Below are 20,598 nucleotides of genomic sequence, written 5' to 3' on the forward strand. Positions count from 1 at the left end.
TATTTCCGATTCTGTATATTTCAATTTACTTCGTTATATTTCAGCTTGTTTTCAGTGCACATTAGAAGTAGATTCAGGTGGGGCGCCGTGTTGGTCTGGACAAAATTTGAGCCCTGGGGCACCTTTAAGGCCAATGGAGATTTATTCAAGGCGTGAGCTTTCCTCAGGCAATGGAACAGGGATCCTAAGAATACGGATAAAAGGAGCAAGTGAATTAGTGGCAAATTAGTAAACTGTCATAACATCGTTGTAGTTGTGAGTTCCTGCATTGTGCAGGGGGTTGGACTAGATGACCTAGATCCCTTCCAACTCTTATGATCCAAATTATGCAGTGTGATAATTCTGTGCTTTAAAAAGCTAATCTGCCCTTTGAGTTCAACTGTGGTTCATAAAAACATTGGAGAAGTGAAAATGTCAAGGTTAGTAATGAATGGCAAATGCTTTCCCGGTTGTGAAAAAGAATTAAAAGGGGCTAGTTGCTTGCCCCATCCGTCTCCACCCAGGCATGGAAGCATCTCCACAAGTGACAAGCTGTGCTGAGTTTGTTAGCTTGTCCTGGGACCACATAGTTAGGTTCAAAATTACATTACAGATTGCTCATGTTACATTCTTGTTCTGCACAGGTAAATCCAGCTTTGAAAAACACATTGTGTTATCCTACATGTGCAAAATGGGCCCTGGTTTCCTCAAGATCTCTCATTCTTTTCCAGAAAAAAAATGACTAATTTTGAATTACTTCCACTGGCCCTTTTCCCTGATGACCGAATGAAACCTTCCTATTCGGAGGCAGTCTATCTCAGAGCAATGTTTGCAGGAAATTGGGAGGACATTGCTAGGAGAAGGTTTACGTGTCCTGGAGGTGTGTGAGTTTTGTGTTTGGTGCATGAGCCATAGCCTTGTCACCAACACACAGGCTGAGAGGGAAACTTTATTTCACAAAGGGAAATTATGTCCATGGATGAAACTGGTAAAGAAGATATAGAAATACTGGAATGCATCAATTTCACTCCTTCCATAGCTTTCTTTTATTGCAAGAAACTTTTATTGAAAGAATAAAACTGGCGAGGTGAATATGTCTTATTTTGAGGTGTTTTCCTTCTAGGCCTATCTGGATTTGTTTTTGAATAGGTTTGTAGTTGAACTTATTTATGTATTTATTTTTAAATGAGAATATATGGGCGAGTAACCAAATGCTCAGTAACTCAAAGGATACATACCCTTAATGTCAAGGTAAACAAAGGAAATAACCAACGGGAAATAATTTTTATTGTGTTAAAATCTGAACGTATCAGCTGGATACACAAGGCAACCCACAGTCGGCCAGACATAAAATACAAAGCAATCCAACTCAGTTAAAATCAACAATGGACTATATATATGATCCCCCACCCCCCAGCCAGTACTCAGTTCAATGTTCAGGTTTCTGTTTTGTATATTCCATGCTTGGAGAGCAGAAGCAACCAGTGAGAATCTCTCTCTTTGTTCTTGCCACATACAATGTATAATCTAAAAAGCATGTTTGGCTTGTCAGTGAGCCAGTTTGGTGTAATGGCTTGGAGTGTGGACTTCTAATCTGGCATGCCAGGTTTGATTCTGCGCTCCCCACATGCAACTAGCTGGGTGACCTTGAGCTAGCCATGGCACTGATAAAACTTCTGACCGAGCAGTGATATCAGGGCTCTCTCAGCCTCACCCACCTCACAGGGTGTCTGTTGTGGGGAGAGGAATGGGAAGGCGACTGTAAGCCGCTTTGAGCCTCCTTCAGGTAGGGAAAAGCGGCATATAAGAACCAACTCTTCTTCAGTGGGAACATAGGTGAGATTGTCTTTACAGCACATGACCTAGCTAAACCCTTCAACTGTTCAACACTGAAGTAGTTTCACCATGAGATTGGTATCCTATGATCTGCAGCAACCCCAATGTCAGATTGTGGCCCACCTGTTCTGCAGCCGTTTAAATCCTCTGAACACTTAGCAAAGACAACCCTGGGGAATAGAACCTTGAAGTAACTTAATGTGGGGTTATGAGGGCATGAATGACGGTTAGTTAGGCTTGCAGTAGACAAAACAGACTGGTTGAACTTCAGACATTCCTCCACACATGAATACTCCAAGGTTTGAAATCAGAGATACTTGAGCATCTTGAAAACGATGGGCATTTCCACACATTAAAAAAAATAGTGTTATGCCAGCTGAATGGCATAGCACTACATATTAACACTCCCCTGGCCATTCCTCATCTTCTTGCTATCTCGCTGTAGCCTGTCACCTTTTCGTGCTTCTTACACTCCACAAGCACTGCTGAAAATGGCAGAAGAGAGCAGCGCACTTTATACGTGAGACTCTTCTGACTGTCAATCAAGCCCGGCAGCCAATCCCCTTTCATCTTTTTTTAAAGGTCCCATGATATCTGCTAACTTTTTATTTAATTCATACTTCTCCATTTAAAGGCCTTTTTATAACACCATCCCTTGTAGAATCACGAGTCTTGAATCTTTAAAAAATTAATCTAATTCCTGGTTTTTTTTGGGGGGGGGGGGCTTTGCCTTCATGCTTGTATATCTATTCATTGCTCCAGACAGTACACTTAAAAAAAATCCTATCCCTGGGAGAAGGGAGAGGGAGGTGGTCGCAAGGACGGGACATTGGAGGCAGAGGTGGGGCTTCTTTGCCTCCACACATTTCTTTTGCTGGTGGCCTGCTGGTTGCTCGCCTGTAGCTCATGCTTTTTAGGTTAGGGCATCCACTTTATGCTTTTCCCCATCTAGCGCTTTAAATTGGAGGATGTAGCTACCGGTTTGCTGCCTGGACGCTGGATGTTGGCGACATCATGTGGAGTGGCCTGAATATAACGACTACCTAAGGTAAGCATTTCACTATATTTAATGGATGTGGAATGGCCATATGTGTTATGGGTACCTCTCTTGAAGTCACAAAACCTTCAACCGCCATCAATTTGCTCTTGTCTGAGTTTAGCCCAGCTGGCTTACCCGAGTCAAGTTCTCTTCCATAGAAAGCTCTAGATGGCACATCCTTGGCTTGATGAAAACAGAGAGGGGCAGCAGAGTATCATCCATGTATTGTTGACAGAGAACGGCTGCTTATTGAAAAGGAATGAGTATAGAGTGGAGGCCTTTAGGACCCCATAAGAGCTGCTAGTTGTTACCATCCTCCCATATCTCCTTAATAGTAATAAACCTTTCCAGAGCAGTTCCACTTGTCATATCTGGCAGAGATAGCATCACCAAAGAGCTTCACAGTCAAGGGCATAAAAGGTCACGTCTGCTTGAGTCAGTGGCTGCCAAGTCACAGCTGGTCTCTGGTGACCTCATAGTGTTTTCAAGGCAAGAGACTAGCAGAGGTGGTTTGCCATTGCCTCTGGGTAGCAACCATGGACTTCCTTGGTGGTCTCCCAACAATAACTAGGGTTGACCCTGCTTAGCCACCAAGCTTTCACCAGCTCAGGCTAGCCTGGGCAATCCAGATCAGTGTGTTGAAGGCCATAGAAAGTACTCAGAGTCAGTCTGCAGGCCAAAATCTTGAAGTGTGATCCCAGTGCCACTCCTATTACAGAAGCCAGACTAGCACCCTGGACCTTTTGCAAAGTTCTTGAAGCTCAACAACCTTCCCCAAAAGTGTAAAGTTGGAGCCAAGCTAATAGGCACCAATTTATTACCATTTTAGCTGAGTAACTGAAGTTGGTTTTTCCATCCCACTTTTCACTACCTGAAGGAGTCTCCAAGTAGCTGACAAACACCTTTCCCTTATTCTCCCCCACAACAGGCACCCTGTGAGGTAGGTGGGGCTGAGAGAACTCTAAGAGAACTGTTCTGTGAGAACATCTCTAAGAACGTTTCCACATTAGATGTACCTTCTTTTAGCCTCGCTTTGGATTTCTTTTGAATACTGTAAGTGGACTCTAGCATTTCCACATTTGGGCTTTCCTCCCTGATTTCCTGGGCTGAAATTCACAACATGCTTTCTACGGTGAGTCCGACAAAGGCAGCCTACCATCGTGCTTTGCTCCTTTTAAAAAAACATGTTTTTTGGGAAATGGTGCCTGCTTGCACCTTTGTTGTCCTCACACCCCTTAATCCCACCATTCTGCGCCCTTGGTTGCCTCCCCCCCACCACAAGTATCCTGAATGTAATTTTTAAAAAAGCAAAACACCTGGCTTATAACATTACTAGGGACAAAGCTTGTTGCATTCAGGAAAGGCTCCAGACAGCTGTTATGGAAGTCATCAGCAGGGGCTGCTCTCACGGCAGGGATCTGCAGCCTCCAAGCATGGGAGGGAAGTGGAAGGAGTAGGGGGTGGTCAGGGGTGGGGGACAGAAGGCAATTGGCTGGCTGCTGGACAGACAGGTGGGCTGGTTGGAGGAGGAGGCACTCAGGGGTGGGACAGCCGCCCTGAGTGGGTATTAAGCGCTGAGTGGCATTTAAGCCATAAGACATGCTCCTCCCCCAAGGCCTTACCAGAAATATTGTGGAAATAGATAACACCGCTATGCAAGAGATTCAAATGGGTAGCTGTGTTGGTCTGTAGTAGCACAATAGAATCAGAGTCCAGTTACAACACTCAATACTACAACATACCCAGGACTCAATAGGGAGGTTTTAACCCGTCAATAGGGGTTTTTAATCTCACTATGCATGCTAACCTTATTCAACTTGTGTATCCATATTCCTCACAACTTATTTTATTTGTGATACTGTGATAATGTGACTGTAAGGTAATGGTAATGTTGAGTTTACTCCCTGGCCTTGGGATAAGATGGTAACCGGCAATTACCTTGTAAGAATGTTTCACACTGTTATGGGAACCGATGGGGCAAGCCACATATGGTGATGTGATAGCCTTTGATCACTTCCACAGACAGTTTTTTTTCTCCCATGTTTGTGTGAATAACAACTGAATTTCAAGGGGATTGATTGGCTGTTTTGCCAAAGAATTATCATTGGCTGCATTTGGATGTGTGACACAGTTTACTAATGTAACAGAATTAATTTTTGCTATGTATTCTCACGGTCCTGTAAGGAGTTCTTATTCTGACGAAGGGTGCTTGCACTCGAAAGCTCACGCCTTGAATAAATCTTTGTTGGTCTTAAAGGTGTTACTGGACTCTGATTCTATACTGCTATGCAAGACTCCAGGACTGCTTTTAAAAAACACAAAAACTTAGAAACAGTGTTGTAATGCATTCACCCCCTCCCCTTTTTTTAACGTAGAAATTTCTGAATGGAGAGAAGAGGTGGAAGGAAGGGGGAGGGAGGACGGAGATGAAGAAAAGCGCGTGCCCAAACAACTCAAAATGGCGAGCATGGGTGGGGGAACCCAGTTGCCCGCATTTCCGCATTGGGCAGCCCCAAAGTAGACCCCCTTAAACTCTGCTTGAAAAGATAAAATGAAGTTTTCTGGGGATTCCTTTGAGCAGGGCAAGTGAGAGGGCAATTCGGGACTGCATCTGAAGAAGCAAATTGTAGTGCGCAAATGGACAAAAAAGTTGACTTATTAAAAATGCAAATTCAAACGATATCGCTATAGCAGAAATAGTTAAGAGAATTGTGACTAGCCCAGGGTCACTCAGCTGGCTGCATGTGGACAAGTAGGGAATCAGACCTGGTTCTCCAGGTTAGAGGCCACCAGTTTTAACCACTATGCCACGCTGGCTCTCAGTTAATGGTGGAGTGCTCTGCTAGAACTGTCTTCTTGTATACCAGCTGCTGGCAAGTTAAGATCAGCACCTGAGACCCTGTTCTGCATGCCCCCTGACCTGAGGCAGGGCCTTCTCACCAGTAATGCTTGGACTGTGGATTAACCTCCAGACAATTATTCACCCAGGGACTAGGATTTTAGGTTTCAGGTGTCAAATGAGGTTTGATTGTCCAGGTATGTCCTGGAAGCATGGGGATCTTTCTTCCTTGTGCCAGCTCTGATCAATTTGGCCGAGACTAAAAGCAGTCTTTGAATTTCAGTCATTAGGAGGAAATATTCATTAGATACTTTTGTATTTCACTCTTACATCATAGGACTCAGAGTAGCATTCTGTCCTTCCAACAACCCTAGCTAGTACGTACAGATATGAAAGATTCAGTAACCCAGGGCTAGTCAGTGTGCTTTATAACTGAGCAGCAGAGCTTAAAAATGCACAGAAAAGGGCAACTAAGATTATTACAGCTGAAGAGCCTGGCGCTTTTCAGATTTAAAGAAATGAGCATAAAAGGTTTATGACATTACATATAGGCTGTGGCCCCAAACCCTATGTTTAGGACAGACAAAAGAAAATATTTATTTACATGAGTGATTAAAATGTGGAATTTGATGCCAGTTCAAGGCAGCTTTAAAAGGGAATTAGCCAGATTTATAGAGGATAGATCTATCAATGGGAACTAGGAATGGTGACTGATGGTGATATTACAATACTATTTTTGCGTTCTATGCGTTCTATGAAAATTTTTGTTGCTCCATATAGACCAAATTTTTAATCAAGAACTCCCCCCCCCCTCCTCGGTCAATGGTGTCCTGCTTTACCAATGTTAAAATCTGGTCACCTTATTCTAGTTCCATCAAGATATAAACTGTCCAACCTCAAAACTGACATAGGAAACCATCTTTAATTATTTTTTCAGCTAAGGAATTGCACTTAGGAAAAGAACTGGACTCTACATTCATGCATAAGAGATCAATGGAAGAAACATACACACTGCAATTTTTTGAAAGTTTAATTAAGCCTTAAGGCTGTTAAAATTGCACCAGTCGGAAAGCTCTGCTCATTAGCATGGAATAAGCACTTTGTTAGTTATTTCAGCATAAGCTTTAGGTCATGTTAGTTATTTTAAAGTCTCCCCTCTTGGATGTTATCATGGCAGGCAGGAAGCTGGTGATCTGTGCCCTAGGCAGCTTTCTTTTTCTTGATCCAACCTGCCTTCGTTCCAAAATATCATAGTGGCTTGCAAAGTGTTCTTTCTGAATGCTTCTGCAGTCCATCTGTTTTCCAGATATTTGGATCCAACCTTGAATTGGGACAGGGGGCAAGAGAGGTTGTCCCTTAGATTACACTTCTTGTATCATTTCAATACTTCAATTGGCCTATTGATTATATTATGCCAGTATTATCCAGAAGATGGCTGTACTGAGTTTCTGATTTCCAGAGCTGGAATTTAGCGAGCACTGAATTCCAAGGATGAATCCGCATTTAAAAACCAGGGACTGGGAGTGAAGAAACCGGGCAGGAGGGCAGATGCAGAGTTCTGTGGTGTGGAAGGGCCTTAGCTCAGTTGTTGGTGAAGCACATGCTCCGCAGGGGTGTGTGAAAGTATCTCTACATATGGGTTGTGATCGCCTAGAATTGAGTTTGGGTCAAAGTCCCCAATCCCTACAATCTGGATGTTCATGGTTTCTTAGGTCTTGCTTGTCTTTGCTCCAGATGGGAGTCAACTCACAGCTTGAGCATTTACACATTTTTGCTGGGGAAAGTATGCTGGTCACTCTCTAATGAAAACAGTGGTTTTTAAAAATTTCTACTGTCGGGATGCCTTTTCCATATAAATTTGTTGCTGAGGAATTCTATTTTGACGACCTTATAGTGTATGCAGTCAGCATGAACGAATGGAAACGACGTTGTCGTTTCCAGCCAAATGCTATTGCAATGCTAAGCAATATCACAGTAGTTAATATCAGATAAAACAATTAAAAGAATTAAAACGTTATGCACAATAATCAATGTATACCAAAATACAATAAGAATTCAGATCTTTAACTAAATTTGCGGGAAAGTTCTGGCCCAATGAAAATCTCTTAATATATTTGGTTCTTGGCTCCAAATATAAAGGACAATCTAAAACATAATGAGAAAAGCCTCCAACAGCAGATTCTCCTCAAATAGACTGTTTATGCACTGGAGGTTTCATGCTGGGCTGCAGGCTGGAGTTTTAGTCGTAGCAGGTTGTCCCACCTCTTCCTGCACACACATGGGGGAGCATTTGGCCTGGTGCACGTCATCCGCCCCTGATTTGTGCTCCTGCACGGGAGCTGGGGCAGTGAAGTTCCCAGTGCATAAACGGTCATACATAGGTTAAAAGTATGTTGATGCACTCAGTATGCTCAAAGACACAGGCTAGCTATGCTGAGCTCATATCACATCCAGACTATATTTCTGTAACTGTCTTTACGTAAGGCTGCCCCTGAAGCTGCTCAGGAAACTCCAATTGGTTGAGAATGCAGCAGCTCAGGTACTTACGAGAACCCCACATATCACACCAATGCTTCCCCAGCTGCATAGGCTCCAGACGGAAGATCAAATCCGGTTCAAGTTATTGATTCTCACGTTCAAAGCCCTAAACAGTTTGGGCCTTCTGTCTTCAGGACTGCCTCTTCCCCTACAATCCCCCCAAAGAACATTAAGATCAAGCAGCCAAAATCTACTTAGAGTCCCTGGCCCCAAGGAAATAAAACTGGTCTCAACCTTTCCAGCCCTGGCCCCAGCCTGGAAAGATCAAGGCTGTCCAGGATCTTAAATAATCCCAAAAGCCCGACAAAATAGAGCTGTTCCGCCAAGCCTATGGCTGATGCCAGGAAATAGCAGCTTAGGATCCTGGCCTCCCTGCATGAAAAGTCCATCCACAGAGATAAAACCCCTCCAAGCTCTATTCAACCATCATGAAGGGATGATAAGCAGGAGTGTTTGTTATATGTAAAATGTTTTATTTTTTAAAAATTAACTGTTCTAAACCACCCAGAGCAAACAGGACATGGCGCTATACACATAAAATATTTATTATTTCTTTAAGTCTGCCACACATGAACTTGGAGCATGAACAATAGGAAAATTTTATGGTTACAAGTATAAAGGCCTGGGTAGAATTATATCAATGTCTTCTTCTTTCTGTCCTTTAGATCAGTTGTCCCCAACCCCCGGTCCAGTGACTGGTACCGGTCCATGGATAAGTCGGTACCGGGCAGCAGCTCCTCCTCCTCCCCGGCTGCTGCCTTGGGGGCTATCCAGCCACTCTGCCGCCGGCTCACCTTTGGTGCTCTCCAGCGGCCGCCATGGCTGGGGCTCCCCCTCGGCGTGGCACTGCGCAGCTGCTGCTGGCATCGCCCCTCAGCAGGCAGCGGGAAGTCAGGGGTGCCGGCAGGAAAGCAAGTGGAGCAGGGGATATCAATGTAGACAATATTTTTATCACAGAAAGAAGGTTTCTGTATACTGGATTGGAACCAGAGAGCACTACGCCCTACAAATGCCAACAAACTGGTGATCCCTGGCCCCATGGAGGCTCACCTGGTCTCAACCAAAGCCATGGCTTTCTCCATCCTGGCCCCCACCTGGTGGAATGAGCTCCCAGAGAAGATCAGGGCCCTGCCAGAGCTAAAACAGTTCTGCAGGGCCTGCAACATGGAGCTCTTCCACCAGACTTTCGGTCGAGGCTAATGAAAAACAATAACTAGAGCCCCCAGAAGCCCCTCCTACCACCACCAAACTGTGCCCAATCAGAAAACAGCAGAAAGTTTGTTCCTGGAGTCATGTGACCCACATGGACCAGGTAGGCCAGTGGGGATACAGTATGAACTGGAATAGGAATAAACTTTCCTGCCTCTTGTCAAGGGACCTGTACTAAGAGAAAGGGGGGAGAGGTTAGGTTTGTGTCCTTCCCTCTCTTCAGCAAAGCCCCCCAATCCCTGAGGTCCCCGCCCTTTTTGAGCGGATTCTGACAGAAGTGATTGTGCACAGTCTCAAAATGGCTGCTGCTGGAGGCAGAGATCCACACAGCGTCCAGGAGTGAAATGATGCACAACTAGAAGAAAAGTGCCGAATCAGTGGTGTAAATTGTTCTGCAGTAACAGCCCAGGAAACATTGCTTAGTAGCTGCTCATGTTACCTCCCAGCTGCCTAGCCCTTAACAATTAGGGTCTGGATCCTAGGCATGCCAAACCAGATATTTGTATTATCTCCGAAAGGAAGAGAAAGTTGCACCCATGTAGAGATTGGTGACTGTGGGGACTTTAAATGTCCAGCAAAAAGGTGATCCATAACATCACTGGGGCTGCCTCTTGGGCAGGGGTAGTCAAACTGCGGCCCTCCAGATGTCCATGGACTACAATTCCCATGAGCCCCTGCCAGCAAATGCTGGCAGGGGCTCATGGGAATTGTAGTCCAAGGACATCTGGAGGGCCGCAGTTTGACTACACCTTCTCTTGGGGGTAGGGTGAACTTCCCAGAGGGAATATGCCTGTGGTGTTTCAAGAACTGAGAACAGAAAGACAGGAGTCCCCAGGACCTATGAGCATAGAGGCTAGTTTGTACTGTCTGTATCCATGTGTGGATCAGCAGTGGCAAGAGGCTATTTAAAAACCATATATATCTAGTGCTGGAATTCATTATGATCTGTAAATTAATATATGGAGAAAATCACAGCATACGAAGGGAGCGGACTCCGAAAAGAAAAGAACATAATTTCTTCTATCCAAAAAAAAAAAAAACGTCAGAAGAAAAATTAAAAGCCGAATTACTGATTTATCCACAAAGGAATAATGAGGATGTGTACAGAAAGTATTTGATGGTAATCAGCAAGAGAAAGAACGTTATTTCTTCCAGCTATTAATTTGAGTATAATTCTCCTCCCTGCCCCGCTGCTCACCCCAAGCTATTTTCTGAGGAGGGGGGAAAAAAACCTTAACTGCATTTTACAAAGAAATCTGCTGATCTCTGGGATGTGTTAAAAAATTAATGCGTTCCCTTTTCCTGTATGTATTATATTAATAGTATGCCAATGTATGTAAATGAGCCTGAAATTCAACAAGATGGAAGTATTTAAATATTCATAATCACTGTGCAGCATATGCAAACTGAGTTCTCGGCAGAATTGCGATATGATGTCTCAGAAAAACAGCTGTACCAGAGCGAAGGCGTTTTATCATAATGGATGGAAACGTTAATGAGAAGGTTGACAAAATTAGCTGGGTATGCAATGGAAAGCGTGTACGTGTGTGATATGGCTATCTACTTGAGTCAGAAAGACTTTCCCGGCCCCATCCCCCAAACCAGGCATTTGAACCTATCTTTAGGCAGAAAATCTCGGCTTGTTTGCATGCTAAGAAGAACCATAGCTACGCAGGGGTACTGGATTACATTTCTTAAAAAGCAATGGGTTCAAATCCACCACCAGTCCCATCAGGCATTTGATTAGGCAGTTGTTGGCAGCCAACATTTCTGCAAATGTGAAGCTAGCTTGCTTGAGCTGAGGAGATGGAAGGCAGATCATGCAATGCACGTCTCTCATTTAGCGCTGATCGCAGATACTTGCATCATTTGCCTGGCAATCTTCATTCTTTCCAGACCCGGGATCTATGCGGCAAGCTGGAGAGCCAGCTTGGTGTGGTGGTTAAGGATGGCGGCTTCTGATCTGGTGAGCCGGGTTTGATTCCCTGCTCCTCCACATGCAGCCAGCTGGGAGACCTTGGGCTCATCACAGCCCTGATAGTACCATTCTCAAAGAGCAGTAATATCAGGGCTCTTTCAGTCCCACCTACCTCACAAGGTGCCTGTTATAGGGAAAGGAAAGGAAGGTGATTGTAAGCCACTTTGAAAATCCTTGTGGAAGAGAAAAACGGTATAAAAACCAGTTCTTCTTCCTAAAGACACCCAAAGAAAGTACAGTTCCAGAAGAGTCACTAGCCCGCAAGAATGGCTCTGTGAACCACTTGGGAGCCTCAATCTCTGAGCTGAAAACCAGAATACAATCAAGCAAAAATAAAACCTGCCATGCCACCCTCAATGCTCAAGTGAAATTGCAAAACCTATGCAGCAGAAACAAGATAGCATATACAATAAACAGTGCAATAAGCTACAATCCTTACCTTTATGAAAGTGCCCTTCCGAAAAAATTCCACTTTACTGCATGCCTGTTGGTGATGTGTACTGAACATTTCTCCAAGATTAGAGTTTATCGGGCAATTATAAACCACTCTGGGTAGGACCATTCAGTACTGGCCTGTAAATGTGTGCTTTGAAGTGTAGACGGAAGGCATCTTTCGAAGTTCATATTTCAAAGATTTCTGTGATGTTTATCCTGCCATGGTTTACTCAAACTGCTCACCCATGCATTCGGTGTGCTCCCTTGTCATAGTGGTTTGCTTCCCAAACAAACACCCTGTCAAATGCTGAAGAATTCCCATCTACATGCCAAAGAACTGAGAGGTTTTGGAAATAGAAAGCAGTCTGCTCTGAGTTCCCCTGACATCTTTTACAGGTATAGTTTTATTGGACTACAGATAGAGACAGCACAGTCAGTGGTCTGTTTTGTTATCTCGTTTCTAGTGCACCCACCTCCCCGTTGGGGCCCAAAGGGTCTTGCGTCATTCTCATCTCTTTCTCACTACAACCCCATGAATCAAGTGATGCTGAGAGTGTGTGACTGGCTCAAGGTAGGCTTCCATGGCAGAGTGGAGAATTGTACCCAGGTCTCTCAGACATAGTCCCATGCTCTAACAACTCCTAGACCAGGGGTAGTCAAACTGCGGCCCTCCAGATGTCCATGGACTACGATTCCCATGAGCCCCTGCCAGCAGGGGCTCATGGGAATCGTAGTCCATGGACATCTGGAGGGCCGCAGTTTGACTACCCTTATGGCCTACACCAGTGGTCCCCAACCTGCGGGCCGCAGCCCAGTGCCGGGCCGCAGCTCCCTCTTCCCGCCCCCCCCCCCCTGAAACGAGAAGCTTGCCAGGCCGCGAGCAAATCGGCCGCCAAATCGGCCGATTAGCTCGCAGCCCGGCAAGCTTCTTGTTTCGGGAGGGGGGGAAGAGAAGCTTGCCGAGCCGCAAGCTAATCGGCCGCTTTGGCAGAGGGGCCAGGAGAGGGAGCTGCGGCCGCCGGCATGGCGGCGGCGCAAACGCGCATGCGCGTTTGAGCTGGGACTGCCGCGCATGCGCGGGGCCCCAGGCCGCTCTCTCCCGCCATTCCGGAGCAGCGGTCCGTGGCAACCGGAAGGTTGCGGACCACTGGCCTACACCATGCTAGCTTCTTCAATATGCCGTCCCAGCAACTTGAAGCATAGTTACACTCTACTTAACTCAAGTAGACTAGGGGTGGCCAAACTGTGGCTTTCCCAATGTCCATGGACTACAATGACCACGGGCCCCTGCCAGCATGTGATGACGATGATGTTATCCGTTCAGTCGTGTCCAACCCTCGGCGATTCTATGGGAAAGTCTTCGCCATATGTTTCTGTCAATGACTGCTTCTTTTAGTTGGTTCAAGGTCATCCCTGTATTGGCTTGGATCGCGTTGAGCCAGTGGATCCTTTGGCGACCACGTTTCCTTTTGCCGCTGACCATGCCGAGGATTAATGATTTCTCCAACGAGTTTGATCGCATGATGTGTCCAAAGTAAGTGAGCTTTAGCCGTAACATCTTCCCTTCTAATGACATAGTTGGTTTGCTCCTCTCTAAATCTATCTTGTTGGCAACTTTGGCTGTCCATGGTATTCGCAGCATTCGCTCATAGTAATTGTAGTCCATGGACATCAGGAGAGCTACAGTTTGGCCACCCCTGCACTAAACTGACTTTATGGGATTGCATGGACACATTTTATTTCCATAAAATATTTCCCAAGGTATATATCCTGTTATGTCTATATTGGTACAGTACATATATAGACTATATTAATCCTGCACTAGAAGTTCTGCTTCTTAATGAATCAGGCTAGATGTTCTCAGGGGATACCCTAAGAGGTGGACAGCCTTTGCCAGCTTCTTTTTAGGAAACTCTTAATCTAAGGGAGTTTCCGAGCAAGGAAAATCACCTCCCCCACACCCCCTTAGGTTACAAATTGGTGTTAGAAGGGTTTTTGCCATCATCAGCCAATCTATGTCAGTCCTGTAGGGTTTTCAAGGCAATAGAGGTCCAGAGGTGATTTAAAATTGCCTGGCTTTGCATAGAGACCCTGGTATTCCTTGGTAGTTTCCCATCCAACTCCTCACCAGGGCCAACACTTCTTAGCTTCCAACCGAGATCTGAAAAAAATTGTGTTCTCTATTTAAGATGTCTCTAATTGTGTCCCTTTTGTTGAGTGGCTGAGAGCTACAGAGAAGTTGAGAGAAGCCTCTATGGGGCTTCTGCAGAATTGCCCCTCTTTTTGTAACATTAAACCCATTATTTATAAAGTTGACTCCGAGAGGTCAACTGGTATTTTATCCTCAGATCAGCAGTGTCGAACAGGTTAGGCTCTGACAGTGACTTGGCCCAAGAATTGGGATCTGAACCTTGGCTTTCCCCCCCCGGATCATTGAAGGCAGAGAATGAGCATCGACATAAAATAATCAGAGCAGGGAGACAGAGCTGCAAGCATCGCCCTCTAATCCACGACGTACATTCCCTCACCAGGGTGAATCTCTGAAGGAAGAAAGGAGCTTTTGTGAGCAGAACTGGCTGTGAATAGCGCTGCTGATCACCTCTCCCTTTGGGAGATCATCAAGAAAGTGCTGCCTGATCTCTGGAGCAATTTTGCACTCCAAAAAGAACATTCTTCTTAACTTAAAAAAAAAAGAGACAAATGAACAGCTCTCTTTCATTTTACATCTGTTGTTATTGAAAACTCTAGATTTTACAGTTCACTTCTTACAGCGTATTATTGATTTAATTACTTTATTTATAGCTCGCCTCTCTTCTTGAGACCCAAAGCGGATCACAAAATAGGAAAATAGTGCAATCCCTTTTACTACCCAAGTCTCAAAGCGGTTTAGAGTTGCCTTCCCTCCCTCTCCCCATCACAGACTCAACAGACGTCCTGTGAAGAAGGTGGGGCTGGGAGAGCTCTGAGAGAACTGTGACTGGTCCATGGATTAGAATTAAAGAATTTAAAACTGTGGGTAGAAAGGTAGAAAACAATGGGGATGACAAAGATAAAAGACAATTCTTGCCCTGTAGATTGTAGCAGAAAGCAATCCGTACTCCTTTACAGAGGTGTCCTTTCTGACTGTTCCATTGTACTACCTCATAAAACTTCCCTCCTGACCATTTCAGTTCTGCATAATCTGTGGAATGATAAGCATGTGGAAGCCTCTCTGACCTCATTAGTTCCATAGTGTGCTGTGGCTATATGTTCCTTTTTGGGTCCCAAGTTAATACCAAAAAGAGGGCTTCCATGAGGTTGAAGGTGGAAATTGCTATCAGGTTGCAGTCCACAGGCTTTTCAAGGCAAGAGGAGAACGAAATGTAGCTTTGTGGTCTCCTATCAACCAGGGCTGACCCTGTTAGACCTGATGGGCTGTCCAGGTCAGAGCGATTGGCTTCATCTATATAGTGAAAGGTTGTCTATAACAGTGGTCCCCAACCTTTTTCAGGCTGGGGACCGGTGGCAGCAGGGAGGGCGATTGCCCGGCTGCACATGCCGCGCATGCGCGGCTGCACACGCGCAATGTGCATGCACGGCTGCACACGCGCAATGCGCATGCGCGGCTTGACCGCGGATGCGCATTGCGCGTGCGCGGCCTTGCTTCCCTCTCCCCCCCTCCCACAGTAAGAAGCTTGCCGGGCCACAAGCTTGCGGCCTGGGAAGTTTCTTACTGCGGGGGGGGGGGGGAGCCGCAATTCTATGTATAGTATTAAATCCCTCCCGCTTTTCCAGTCAATCTTGCCCAACTTCCGTCTTTGCCGTCCCACCTGGGATTGTCCATGCAGGTTCACGATCTGTAACACAAACTTTTTTGCGGTGGATACTCCTGCCTTTACCAGCATAAAAAATGGTCAGATCCAACGCATATTTTAGAAATGTCATTGTCATCTTGCTTGGGAACGCAATAGCTGAATTGGGTGCCAGGCCTGTATTAGGTGAAAAAGTCGTCCTAGGAGCTAATAAAACGTGGTTGTATTCCTTTTGGTTTAGAAGCTTCAAATCGCCTATCTTCTCTGCAACACAAAAGCTGTTCTAAACTGTCAGCAACAATTGACACACAATAAAATCTGATATTTTTTGCAATCCTTGTTAATTATGTTTTTCTCAGGAAACCGTTCGCTGGTATTTATCATGAAATATCAACCAAAACAGGAAGCGCTTGATCAAATACCAGTTTATATTCTAACCATGCGGATAGCTAAATCTATGGAGCAGGGCCATGTTGATTGTAAACAGACAATTGTGCAAACTTGGGGGCTTCCCCCAGGTTTGCATGGAAAAAATCAGAAATACATGGGAGGTATTAAATCTCAAAATAAGAGTTTTGTCTGCACACATGCACCAGCAGCAGTGGTGTTTGGGAGCTGTCCCTGGCCGGACTGCAGCAGTGGCGTCCAGGAGATGATCTTCTAGCTGTGGAGTCTGGGAGGCATTCTGGGCTCACCGCAGTTCCTGAACATGGTGACTGTCATGGCAGGGCCAGAGGCGGCTGCACAAGCCTGGAGCCATACCATGCTTGGCGATTTGGGTGGGGAATGAGACTATTCTGCTGAGTCTCAGAGGCTCCTACTTTGCGGAATAGAAATATAATAAACAAACAAAACAAATACGTAAAAATAGCATGTTCTCAAATCAGCTTCTGAGAAAGTAAAAAGCAGTTACACAAAATAAGCCAGAAGGTAAAGATAAAATCCAAGCAGGGACTAAGTTATTCAACATAACTTATTTCTGAATAAACAGGTGGGTTTGGGCTAATACAACTGCATCCCAATTAATGTAATCTACATGTGCGTATAGAGCCTCTTGTGGTGCAGAGTGGTAAGGCAGCAGACATCCAGTTTGAAAACTTTGCCCATGAGGCTGGGAGTTCAATCCCAGCAGCCGGCTCAAGGTTGACTCAGCCTTTCATCCTTCCGAGGTCGGTAAAATGAATACCCAGCTTGCTGCTGGGGGGTAAATGGTAATGACTGGGGAAGGCACTGGCAAACCATCCCGTATTGAGTCTGCCATGAAAACGCTAGAGGGCATTACCCCAAGGGTCAGGCATGACTCGGTGCTTGCACAGGGGATACCTTTACCTTTATATGCGTGTATGCACACAAATGTACAAAGTACAAGAGCATGATGACATTAAAGTCCTTGCATTATACTGGTGGTCATGTTAGAATAAATGGGTTTTGAAAAATTATAAGTTACTTTTTCATGCATCATCAAAAGGATTCCATGTTTATTAGAACAAATAATCACATGTTTAGGGTCTATAACTAGCCCAAGGTTGCCCAGTAAGTTTCTATGGCAGAGTGGGAATTGGAACCTAGGTCCATGTTCCCTCCCCCATCTTTAAAAAGATTTTATAATTTTCTGCAGTCAGGAAGTTTTTCAGATTTGTAGAAAGATGTCTTGTCTGCTCATGGCTCCACCATATTTAGCCACCTTGGTGGTGGCGGGTGAAATCTTTTAAAACTGTGACTCTCTCTAGCCTATTGTGTTTGTGGTGACCAGAATGAATTAGCTATTTATGTGTAATGCACAATGCAAACTTATTTGTACTCTGTCTGCAGTGGAATGAGTACAGACACAGATGAAGGCCTGCTTGTGTGATTTCTAAGGCCGATATATGATCCCTATTAATAATGGAGTGGGATATCTAATAACTTGCCCTTTTCCCATATTCACAGTGAAAATCATCCTAGTGTTTTCCAGCCCTGTCCCCTCCCAAAGAAAAACACCCAGCCTGAACCTGCACAGGCTATTTGTATCAAAATAAATCCTGCTTATGGGGCTTACTCACAAGTAAGCATGCTCAATACTCCAGCCATCTAATTAAACTTTTCCCTTGTATCCAAACTGTCTCCAAAGTACTTTAGATTCAGGTGGGCAGCAAAACAAAGGCCCCTTAGGCACAGTTGACTAATGCACTTTCAGTGGATTTCAGAAGTACACTTTCCAGTACCGGAGGCGAAAATCCAGCCGCAAATGCACACTGAACGTGCATTATCCAACATGCTCCTAATGGGTTGATCCTGCGTTGAGCAGGGGGTTGGACTAGATGGCTTGTATGGCCCCTTCCAACTCTATGATTCTGTGATTCTGGGTCAGAGTTTGAATGCAGTGGCAGGCAAGGCCAAATGAAATCTGCTCTCGAAGCTTTTTTTCTAATTAAATTAATTATATTTATATACCGCCCTTACTCCCTTTCGGCGCGGGTGACTTACATTGTCACTTTCATAAAACAATACAGTACCCTAAACACCTTAGCTGAACTACAAACCTATTGAACAGGGAACTTGTCTGGAACAGTCCATCGTTCAACCCAACATACTCAACGCTCCTTGCAAGGGAAAGCAACGAAGCCCCCCAACTCCCGCTTGGGACCCCCTCGCCTTTCGGCGGCGGTGGGTGGGTGGGCGGGGGACGGGGCGGGGATTTCGAAGGGGGACTGTCTTTCCCTGCTCCCCCTAGCGGCGTCCTGCGGCCCCTGCAGGATGCGGCAAAGGCCTTTGCATAAATTATGCTCATGACGCAGTAGCTAAAATATCCCGGGTCTCCAAAATCTGCCCCCCAGGCGGGGCAGGGGCTTGGGCGGCCGCCGCTGGGGGACGATGCCCGGTGCAAAAGCCCGGGGGCTGCGGTCGCAGAAGGGGTAGAGCCCCGCTGGGCCGGGGGGGGGGGCGCTTCTTCCTGCCCCCCTCCCGCTTTTGTGCGCGCCTCTGCCGCTGCGCGATGCATTTTTAATTATTCCCAGGCGGGGGGGAGAGGGGGGCAAAGAGCGCCCAAGAGCGGCTCGGAGGAGCCCCGGGCCGGGGGCGAGCGGGTCGCGGCCGGCGGCGGAGCGGTGAGTTGGGGGTGCGGCGGGGCCGGGGTGGGTGGGTGGGTGGGGGGGCCGCCCCGGTGAATATGCAATGGTCTTAATTAGCATAATTTATATATTTATGATAAGGAGAGGGGGAATCGGGGGCCGGGACGCCCGCGGGCGGGGGAGACGCTCGGGATGGGCACAGCCGAGGCTGGAGGGGGCAGAAAGGGCTTTCGGGCGGGGGTGGCGGGAAAGCCGGGTCGCCCGTGGGGAGTTGGAGGGCTGGAGAGCCGGCGGCAGAGGACGGGGAGGAAGCGGGGTCAAAGCAGGGGAGGGGACCGGGAAATGTAGGGGGACATCCCCCGACCCCAAAATGAAGGGGTTTGTCTGGATCGGAGGTGGGGTGCTGTCCGGGGGAGGGAGGGAGGCAGGGGGTGGGTGGCTGGGAGAGCAAGCGGGTGGGAGACGCTGCAAGGCGCCCAGGGGATCCGAGGGGTCTGGGGTGTGTGTGTGTGGTGGGGATGCCAGCCTCCAGGTGGCACCTGGGGACCCCCTCGGAATTGCAGATCACCTCCAGGCAACTGGCATCAGTGTCCCTGGAGAAACTGGGATATTTGGGGAGGGTCGGTTCCGTGGCTTTGAACCCTGCTTGGGTCCCTGTCCGCCCCGGGCGCAGACCCACATTTCCAGGAGTTTCCCAACCTTGAGCTGGCAACCCTAATCCGCCTCCCGTCCCCCGCCAGTGGCCCCGGGGGGACCTGGTGACCCTAGGTGGGTGGGAAATAATATATGGGGAAGCCAACAACTGGGGTGGGGGGTCCCGTTGAGAGTTGTGGGGCACGGGCTTTTGTGGGGGAGGGTCGCAACCAGGAGGTCTGAGTTGAGGGGAGCAACCCTGGAGGGTTTCTGTTTGTTTTTTAATGGGCGGGAAAGGAGACCTGGCAAAGGGGTGAGGGGAGGGCCCTGAAGAAATCTTGGGCAATCATTGGGGATGGGAGCCCTGGGTCTTGAAGCCCTGGGGGGGGGGGGCTGAGGAAGGAGGAGAGGCTGAGGGGGGAGTCCAGGGAAAAAGCAGCCCCATGTGGGTCAGAGAAATTTGGGGTGGAAACTGAGAGGAAAAGTCATTATGTGGCCGCCCCTAGAGCCCCAGTGTAGAGGCCGGCTGGAGGGCAGGGGTCAGCGGCAACCAATTTGGGGGGCTGCTTGTGGGGAAGGGGCTCGCTGAGGGCTGACACAGAAAATGAACTTGGAGCAGTGGTACTGACAGGGAAGCCACCACATTGTGCTGCCACAGACCAAAAACAGTGGCAACTTAATCTATAGACATAAAAATATAGATATAAAGATATACAAATTAAATGATATATAAAACCAGCCTTTGTTTTTATCATTTTAGGTGGGGAACACAGTCCCATTGACCTAGTACTTCTCTGTGAGTTTTCATTCCTTAATGCTTTGGGTGGAATAAATTTTGTCAGTCTTTAAAGGTGCCACTGGGATTTTGTTTATTTTGGGGTGAGGCGAGAATCCCGATAGGAGGTTTTGTCTCCACACTTCTAGGAAACTGTGCTCTGTTTAATCTGAGCCACAAATGAGCCCTTCAGTGTCGGGTTTCCACTCAGGTAGCCTGTGTTGTTCTGTGGTGGCAAAATTTTAAGGCTGTGAAATGTATTGTGGCAGAAGCTTTTTGTGGACTAGAGGCCACTTAGCTGTGTGGTCTGACCTCAATATATACACACAAGGGGAGGGGATGGTAAACAGGCCAAGAGGCATAGATTGTTAACATTTCATGCATGAAGTGTTCCCTGCTGGCAGGTGTTGGTGTATGTGCAGACACATGCAATGCAAAGAGCAGCAGCACTGACTAAATTATAAACAAGAATCTGAGAGCATAACTTACGACTGAG

At 46.6% G+C, this 20,598-nt stretch overlaps 1 protein-coding gene across 2 annotated transcripts in view; it reads left to right on the top strand.

The window, feature by feature from the left end:
- The first annotated feature begins 18,374 nt into the window (after positions 1-18,374).
- Positions 18,375-20,598, top strand: part of POU6F1 (POU class 6 homeobox 1) — a 40,156-nt gene continuing 37,932 nt past the window's right edge. The window contains exons 1-2 of one of the 2 annotated variants that reach the window (XM_077328922.1): positions 18,375-18,730; positions 20,088-20,123. The gene's annotated coding sequence lies outside the window, so the exon portion shown is untranslated. The remainder of the gene's footprint in view (positions 18,731-20,087; positions 20,124-20,598) is intronic. The other variant, XM_077328921.1, reaches the window with a different exon arrangement.

Source organism: Paroedura picta, chromosome 3 (genome assembly GCF_049243985.1).
Source record: "Paroedura picta isolate Pp20150507F chromosome 3, Ppicta_v3.0, whole genome shotgun sequence".
Classification (NCBI taxonomy): domain Eukaryota; kingdom Metazoa; phylum Chordata; class Lepidosauria; order Squamata; family Gekkonidae; genus Paroedura; species Paroedura picta.